Source organism: Rhinopithecus roxellana, chromosome 5 (assembly GCF_007565055.1).
Source record: "Rhinopithecus roxellana isolate Shanxi Qingling chromosome 5, ASM756505v1, whole genome shotgun sequence".
In the NCBI taxonomy this organism is placed as follows: domain Eukaryota; kingdom Metazoa; phylum Chordata; class Mammalia; order Primates; family Cercopithecidae; genus Rhinopithecus; species Rhinopithecus roxellana.
The window spans coordinates 51,530,789-51,540,138 of NC_044553.1; the positions used below are offsets into that span (position 1 = coordinate 51,530,789).

Here is a 9,350-nt window from a genome sequence, read left to right on the forward strand (position 1 = left end):
GGAGTTAGTTAGCAGAGCCCTGAAGAAATAAAGCCCAGACTGGTGTGCCTTTAAATATCCTTGCAATTGTAAGTGGGACATTTAGGAGGAGTCTTGGGGAGCCAGTGGGTGCATTATGAGGGAAGGAAGTATGGCCATAAAAGGAAGCCAGTAGCAAAGAAAGCGGCCTGGTGGTGAACTTGAAACAAGCTTCACCTGATGTAGTGTGTCTGATGGAAAAGAAAGGAGAAGAGAGAAAAGAAAGAAGGGTGCTGACAAGCCCAAAGAAGATCTCATAAAGGCTGAGAGCTCACAGGAGGCATGGAGAGAAAGAGAGAAGCAGAGAGAGAATGCAAAAAGGTATCTCACAGACACTCTGGCAATTAAATCAGAATCTCTTGCCAGGCACAGTGGTGTGCACCTGAAAACCCAGCTACTTGAGAGGCTGAGGCAGGAGGATCACTTGAACCCAGGAGTTCCAGAGCAGTCTAAGCAACATAGTGAAGACCCTGTCTAAAAACAACAAAAACAACAAAGCCAGAATCTCCAGGGGAGGACTCAGTCACTTGTATTTTTAAAAGCTCTTGTGATTGCGACCTGCCGACCGGGTTGATAACCTTTGTTCCCCACCTGGAGTTCACCAATTTCACACCAGGTGACGCTGGTCATTGATGCTGTGGTTCTAAATGACTCATCTGTTCCTTGCTAAAGAGGATGTGAGGATTTAGGATGAGTTTCTTCTTCTTTTTAATTAGAGCAAAATTCCTGAAGAGGAAATGACCTGTGGTTTTTTACTTTCAATTCTGTCACATCACTGAATGTGCCCTTTCTGTGAGTAAAAAGAAAAAGAACAAGGTCAGCTTTCTACATAGTGTGTGCTGTTTTGTTGTTGCAGTCAAATGAGCAGAACTCAGAAACATAATTGTAAAATGGCAGGCTTTATCTTTTTCTTTGTAGTTTACTGCAAATAGTATGACCTAGTAATACTACAAGTGGTGCAGTAAAAAGAGCAATGAATTTGGCATCAGAAGATGGTAGGACCAGTGGCCAATCTTGCCCAGGAAGGTCACTACACTTATATCAGCCTCAGTTTCCTCTTCCAAAAAATAAGATACATCTCTTTGGATCTAAAACGTTGTTGATTGCAAAATGCACCATAGTTTTACATGTCACAAAGAAAAGGTAGTTGTTTTATTTCAGTTAATGTAAATAATTAAAATTATTATGTTTATTGATGAGTTCAAATGTTCCAGAATATAAAAATAAAACATTTGTCTCATTGAAAAAATCCTTTAAATAAATTTCTTAAAGCCAATTTGTTAATAATTCCTGTTAAGTAAGGCTCATGGTGAGGGTGGGGGGCCAGAGCGCGGTGGCTCACGCCTGTAATCCCAGCACCTTGGGAAGCCAAAACGGATGGATCACCTGAGGTCAGGAGTTCCAGACCAACCTGGCCAACATGGTGAAACCCCGTCTCTACTAAAAATACATAGACAGGGCATGGTAGCACAGGCCTGTAGTCCCAGCTACTTGGGAAGGTGAGGCAAGAGAATCACTTGAACCTGGGAGGTGGAGGTTGAAGTGAGCCGAGATCGCACCACTGCACTCCAGCCTGGTTGACAGAGGCTCCCATCTCAAAAAAAAATTCATCCTTCTCAAATGAGTCAAATCATACAAAATATTATTTAATTAAATAGCCACCTACCTCATAAATTTCCTATAAAGATTTGAAAAAGAACACTATTTCCTCCTAAAAAAAAGTGATTGGAAATTCATATATACTTAACCACGGGTACTAATACTAGAGCTGTTTTTGTCAAAATGCAAATACGGGATCTTAAATAGTTTTGAGTTTAGCAGAAGCCAATAGGGTTTTAATGTTGCAAGTGTGCAGTGTGAAGACATGCTAAACTCAAAAATGTTTAAGATCTCATATTTGCATTTGGCAAAAACAACTTTAATCTAACCTAAGAAGAGTAATTTGCTAGAACAAGTAACCAAACAACTATGGAAAGCACCCGGTCATGGGATCAAATGATCCAGAGACTCAAGTGGTATCAACACTCTTTCCTAACTTATTTCCCTGATCTTATTATTCTCTCAATCTCTTCCATGGGATGCAGAACTTAGCCACCATAGGCCATGGGGTTACATCCTTATAACTCACAAGTAAACTTATAACTCACAAACTCACAATGTTTGTTTATAAACATTGGTTAATGGGTACAAAGCTACAATTAAAGAACAGGGAAAAAAATCTGATGTTCTATTGCACAGTAGGGTGAAGACGGTTAACAGTAAAATTTTGTATACCACAAAATAACTAGAGGAGAGGCTACTGAATGTTCTCACCACAGAGAAAGGATAAATGCATGAGGTGGTGGATACACTACCCTGGTTGGATCGTTATACAACATAGACATGTATCGAAACATCAAATTGCACCCCATAAATATGTACAACTACAATGTGTCCTCAAAACAAAACAAAAAGCAAGCAAACCACCAGACCAGACCTTCTACTTGGATATTGTTCATGGGTGTATCCTAAAACCATTAAAGGAAAGATTTCTGGGAAACTTTATAGTGTGAGGGGTCAGACGGCTGACCACCTGCACCCACAGGTCAGGGGTAGGCATCACTCATGCCGGGACAGCCAGCGGATACACGACTCTCGCTGAGGTGCAGTAAGCACACACCCTACCACTGTGTTTGAAGCCGTGCGGGCTTCAAAACAAAACACAACACAACTGACCCAGAATCGAATGAGTCCATCACCCCTAACTATAAATTTTCAAGAAACATGGAGGCTAGAGAAACAAGTTAAACGACACCATCCGTAAGTAATGGGCCAAATCCCAAGATCTGTGACATTCCACAGGGCAAATATCCCTCAGTATATGAATGACATGAAGAAAAACGAGGCGAGGGCAATTAGAGGACAACAGAGACCCAGGGTCGTAGCAACCGAATACAACGTGGGACCTTGTTTGGATCTCTATGACAATTCGACTGTAATAAGGAATTTCTGAAATAAGGAAATTTGAAAGTAGACTGAATATTAGGTGCCATGAAGGAATTACTTTAATTTTCTAGGTGTGATAATGGTAGGTTAATTACTTTAAAAAAAAAATTTATCGTCAGAGGAAGTTTATGGTGAAACGACCTGTTCTAAAGGTGTCGCGCCGACCCCGGGCCGGCCCTCTCGGTGCAGCAGGAGCCTCGTTATCAGGGTGTCTCCAGCTCGCCTGGGCGCTGGACCCCGCCGCGCGGTCCGAGGCGGCCGCAGCGTTGGCAGCTCCCGGCATGCTCCGTGGGCTGAGCTCCGCAGCAAGAGAACTCAAAGCCCCGGGCCTGGGTCCCACGCGGGGCCCCTTACCCAAAGTGCCCCGGGTGCTCATTTGCATGTCCCACCCAACAGGTAAACCTGACAGGTCAGTCGCGGCCGGGTACGGCCTGGCGGCAGAGCACCAAACGCACGAGCTTGTGATGCGGGTCTATCGCATGAAATTCTCCTAAAGGCCCCAAGATGAACGGGAAAGCGCGCGATTCGCTCACCGTAACTAAACAGGTGAGAGACTCCCGTGCCTTATAAGGCCTGTGGACAGAGCCAATTACGTGCTCGCTTCGGCAGCACATATACTAAAATTGGAACGATACAGAGAAGATTAGCATGGCCCCTGCGCAAGGATGACACGCAAATTCGTGAAGCGTTCCATATTTTCCGCGGTTCACGAAGGTTACCACAAGACACGGTGGTGGTCAAGATCTCTCTAGACCTGCATTTTCCTGCTCGCGGACTTGGCCCAGTGGACTTCTACGACGCTGTCTGGGCCTCCCACCGGTTCTGTCGCCCCGGTGGGCTCCCTTCCTCCACAGCCTCCATCTTCAAGGCGCCCAGTCACGTTACTATTAAGTTACCCAGGTGGTCCTCCTATCTGCACCCAAACACTTGTTTTCACTGATTAAAATATGCTTTCAGGCTGGGCAATGAACATTCCTCCTAATCGAATTTCCCATCACAGAATCTGTCCGATTTATGTAAACCGGCCTAAGTACTTCTTAGAGGATACATGAAAACAGAAGGCTGGTGAAAACAGATCCAGATGGACCTTGCTACTGTGTGGCCAGTATTCAAATGGGTCCTGGAGCTCTTGAATCCATAGGCAAAGGCCAACATTGATCTCCAATAATACCAGTCCTTAGTAGCATTCCTTTCCTTTGTGCAGCTCGCAGTCTAAGAGAAAAAGGGTGTAAGCACTCAAGTCTAAAATGATGGAGAATGGCACAAAGTAGGCGCCACAAATGAGCGCTAATGTTTCCTTCCTTTAGTAGAGATTTATTAGTTTAGGAAAGATTTACTAAGGGGTCATTGAACAATTTATATGCCAGGTGGTCTTCTATTGAACAAAAGCCAAACAAGCTGGGGCTCTGGAGTTTGTGTTGTTTGGGGAGACAAGACCGTAAGTCTATTTCAGAATGAAAAGTTCAATGAAGAAGGCACAAGGTGACCTTTCTCCATTTCCAAAATGCGTATTAACGATATATTCGCAGACGACATTCCACGGGTGACTCTGCTCCGTTCCCACTTCATAGATCTCCTTACACAAATTTTTTGTATTGAAAACCACAATTTCGTCATTGGGTGCCACCCATTTTTGCTTAGATTCACATTATTTCCTTAGTGCTAGTTAGCAGATACTGAAATGACTTTCGCAGACTACGCAAAAATATGGAACGCTTCACGAATTTGCGTGTCATCCTTGCGCAGGGGCCATGCTAATCTTCTCTGTATCGTTCCAATTTTAGTATATGTGCTGCCGAAGCGAGCACGTAAACAGCTCTGTCCGCAGGCCTTATAAGGCACGGGAGTCTCTCTCCTGTTTTGCTTACGGTGAGCGAACCGCGCACTTTCCCGTTCCTCTTGGGGCCTTTAGGAGAATTTCATGCAATAGAACTGCATCACAAGCTCGTGCGTTTGGTGCTCTGACCGCCAGGCCGTACCCGGCCGCGACTGACCTATCAGGTTTACCTGTTGGGTGGGACATGCAAATGAGCACCCGGGGCACCTTGGGTAAGGGGCCCCGCGTGGGACCCAGGCCCGGGGCTTTGAGTTCTCTTGCTGCGGAGCTCAGTCCGCGGAGCATGCCGGGAGTCTGGCAGTCCGTGCGGCAGCAGTGGAGCGCGGAGGACCGGCCCGGCCTGGAGCGCTTGGCGTCTCTCCGAAGCCTCTCTGGGAGCTGGGGAGGCGGTTGGCCCGCTAGGTCACTAGGTCGAGCAGGGGTCCTCCGCAAAACGTGGAAATTTTCACCGATATTTCGCCAGTGACACTGGGGCCTTGTGCCAACAGACTTTGCCGAAGTGAGCCCAGAGTTCAACTCTCTGGGAGAGTCCTAGCAACGACTCGACCACTCAGTTCTGGAGCGGTCGGCACCACGTTCTAAGCTGCCGTGGACTACACTGGCATCTGCGTGACTGTCTCCGGCCGGTGTGCATAGGCGCCCGTCGGGTCGGGAGCTGAAGACCTTGGACAGGGCGGCCACTCCCCTCTAGTACAGCAGCTCCTCCGTCCATTCTGTGCAGGGGCCTCTGGGGTCAGGGATGGAGGAGCCCGCGCGAGTAGCCACGCCCCTTCACAGGTGTCTTCCCTCGACCGCTACTTTCTCCCCTGGCAGCCGAACACAGGAACGCTGAAAAACAGGCTGAGAGGTGAATTTGAGGAATTACATCGTTCCCTTAGAGTTGAACTGGAGTAGCATTCTTGTACGTCCTTATACCTCCTGGCACTCTAATCCTAACCCTGTTAGGATAGAAACGTACAGGACAGACCTACTGTCAAGAAATACTCTAGTAGTGTTAAATATTCTGATTTTTAACTACAGCAAAAATCATACTGTTCAAGTCATATCCCTGAGGGTTGTGAGATGAGGGCCAAAGATCAAAGCCTCTGGTATTTATTTGGTTACAGTATTTCATATATTGAAGTAAGTGAAGGGCAAATGTTTGCCTGTGTTGCGTTAAAACGGCACCTTGAATGAGGACTATGGCACATTTACCAATAACTGGAGTTTTGCTGCTTTTTCTCCTTCCTTTGGTCGTTTTACCCCTTCCTGAAAACAATATTTTGAAGCAGAAACCTACTAAAAATCAGTAATTGAGAAAATTTTTAATTGGTATCCAATTTTCTGATGTACCAAAAGAAAATAGTGTGAAATCATATACGAGTTTCTGGTATTGCTGAGCCAAAAACAGAAAAAGGAACAGAAAGGTGAGCCCACAGGAATTATTGCTAAGCCTATCTTTTTCCATGTTTGTGGTTATAATTCTTTTCTTTCCCAGCTTTTGAAAAGTAATAAAAACACTATGTTCTTTCCTCCTCAAAAAAATTAGGCAAAAACGACATTCCTGTTGAGTTAAATTGGCCAATTACAAATAAAATGTGCTTTGATATATTTCTTCTAATGCTCTATCTTTCCAATAAGCTGTTTCTGCTTTGTGACTTCAAAGCTAGGAAGCAGTAAATTGATGTTCAATTTTATGATTTGAAGAAGAATATCAAAATTCTTTCATGTTCTCTCTTTAAAACCTTACAACTAATCAGTTTATTAAAGGATACATGGTTAGAAGAATCTATAGTTAGAAGGACGATCAGAGTTATAGGGTCATGAACTTGATGTCCCTACAAGCTATATGGGCCTTCAGAGTTAGGCTGCATTCCCAGATGACTACTTAAAACTCTTTCCGTTCTGAAATGAAGGAAAAGACTTAGCACAAAAAAGAAAAAGAAATGTTTGAAGGTTAGCAGGAGATAAATCCATTGGGGGAAAAAAATCTTTATAAATGGTTGTAGACCTGGTGAAGTCCCAGAGTTTTGTGAGGCCAAGGTGGGAGGACCCCTTGAGACCAAGTGTTCAAGACCACCTGGGAAACTTAGTGAGACCCGAGCCTCCCTATCTCTCTCTCTACATAGAGAGATATCTCTATATATCTATATATATTATATATGTTTATATATATTTATATATTTCTATATATAGATCTACATTTATAATCTTCAGGTATATACACCCAATATATACCTCTCTCTCTATATATACACCCAGTATATCTATATATTTATATATAGATATAGATATATCGATATATGTAATTGGGCATACATATATCGACATATGTATGTAATTGGGCAATTTAACTCAACAGGAATGTCGTTTTTGCCTAATTCTTTTGAGGGGGAAAGAACATATTGTTTTTATTACTTTTCAAAAGCTGTGAAAGAAAAGAATTATAACCACAAACACAGAAAAAGATAGATATATCGATATATCTATATATCTGTACATATATCTATATAGAGAGAGATATACTGGGTGTATATTTACATATAGAGAGAGAGAGGTATATACTGGGTGTATATACCTGAAGATTACCTGAAGTTAGTTTAATTATTAAGACAATTCTTAAGCTATTTTTAAAGTTTCAGTCTTGAATTTATAGTTAGACCATTGGAGATAAAGAAGAAACAAGGCTTCTCACTGTGTTTTATTTATATCTGTGTGGGACTCTGTATACTGGATATATATATATATATCATGCCCAGTGGCATGCTCCTATAGTCCTAGCTATTTGTGAGGCTGAAGATAGCTTTAGCCCAGGAGTTCAACGCTGCAGTGAAGTATGATCAAACTGCTACACTGCAGCCTGGGTGACAGAGTGAGAACACTGTCAGTAAAAAAAAATAATAATAATAAAGTAAATTGTTTTAAATGCTCAGATGTGTACAGAAATAATATGAAAACTTAATTTTAGAGTTATGGCATTACTGAACAATGTAATGTTAAAAGAGCTAAAACAATTTCTCACAGGTGATTTATATATGTCCTCTTTTAAAACACAAAATTCTCCCAAGATCTCCATTGTTACTTAAATTCCTTCTATTGTTCTTTAAATAAATATAAACACAAAACGGCATAAACTCCTTTCTCTTATAGCTGTTACACAGCTCTAAAACAAAAGCAGATTTGCAAATTTGACACGAAAGTACAAATTAATAAAATTCAAATTAACAGCATTAATTTATTAATGTACTGCAGTAGATAATGCAGTTGGCTGAAACTAAATCACCACTTTGAGTTTACGAAAATATTAGCCATACCTTTTTTTTTTTTTTTTGGAGACAGTCTTGATGTGTCACCCAGGCTCATCACAACCTCCGCCTCCCAGCCTCCAGCAGTTCTCATGCCTCAGCCTCCCGGGGAGCCAGGATTACAGGCATGCACCTCCACACCCGGCTGATTTTGTATTTTTAGTAGAGAGGGGGTTTCACCATGTTGGCCACACTGGTCTCAAATCCCTGACCTCAAGTGAGGCCTTGGCCTCCCAAAGTACTGGGATTATAGGTGTGAGCCACCACGCCTGGCCTAAAGCTGTATCATTTAATGCAGCATGGAGTTAGTATAACAGTATAATTTAAATCACCACTAAATATATATCCAATTAGATTTTGCTGAAATTTGGAATAAGAAAGATTACCTGCAGTTAGTTTTAATTATTAAGACTATTTTAACGCTTTTTTTTTTTTTTTTTTTTTTTTTTTTTGAGACAGAGTCTCGCTCTGTCACCCACACTGGAGTGCAGTGGTGCCATCTGGGCTTACTGCAAGCTCCACCTACCGGGTTCACGCCATTCTCCTGCCTCAGCCTCCTGAGTGGCTGAGACTACAGGCGCCCGCCACCACGCCCGGCTAATTTTTTTGTATTTTTAGTAGAGACGGGGTTTCACCATGTTAGCCAGGATGGTCTATTTCCTGACCTCGTGATCCGCCCACCTCAGCCTCCCAAAGTGTAAAGCTATTTTTAAAGTTTCGGTCTTGAATTTATAGTTAGCTCATTGAAGATAAAGAAGAAACAAGACTTCTCACTGTGTTTTATTTATATCTGCATGGGACTCTATTTGGCCAATATTGCAACAATCGTTAGCAAAAGAGAAAAAGATTAATGGAGATAGTCTGTGTCCTCAAAAATTCCCTCTCACTCTCAAAACAGGGCAGACAGGTTTCTGTAGTGAAACAATTCTGACACAGGCATCACACAGTTTGTGGTTTTTCAAACAGGCTCAGCACCACGTCTGCCGTATGAATGAGGCTTGAGAGGGCAGAATTTCACAAGGTGATTAGTAGATACCAAAAGTCACTCATTTACACCATTTCAAAATTAATCAAAAATTGAATTTTATTATTATTTCCATCCTGTTTTCATTTTAGAATATTCAAATTACTGTTACACTTTTATTGGTACAACGTGTCTGAAAGCATTTGGCTTTTGCCTGGTACAAATATATCACTTACATTACTCAATCTGTCCTTGTTCATTT

The 9,350-nt window shown here is 42.4% G+C and overlaps 1 protein-coding gene and 2 non-coding genes across 3 annotated transcripts in view; 1 reads left to right on the top strand and 2 right to left on the bottom strand.

Annotated features, from left to right (window-relative positions):
- AKAP6 (A-kinase anchoring protein 6) overlaps window positions 1-3,277 on the bottom strand; it is a 653,085-nt gene extending 649,808 nt beyond the window's left edge. Inside the window, exon 1 of the mRNA XM_030931392.1 lies at window positions 3,145-3,277. The gene's annotated coding sequence lies outside the window, so the exon portion shown is untranslated. The remainder of the gene's footprint in view (window positions 1-3,144) is intronic.
- Window positions 3,278-3,596: 319 nt separating this feature from the next.
- On the top strand, window positions 3,597-3,703 carry LOC115897760. The gene has a single exon (XR_004057556.1). It is a non-coding gene; the product is annotated as a U6 spliceosomal RNA (small nuclear RNA).
- Window positions 3,704-4,704: 1,001 nt separating this feature from the next.
- Window positions 4,705-4,811, bottom strand: LOC115897756. The gene has a single exon (XR_004057552.1). It is a non-coding gene; the product is annotated as a U6 spliceosomal RNA (small nuclear RNA).
- Between the last annotated feature and the right edge of the window lie 4,539 nt (window positions 4,812-9,350).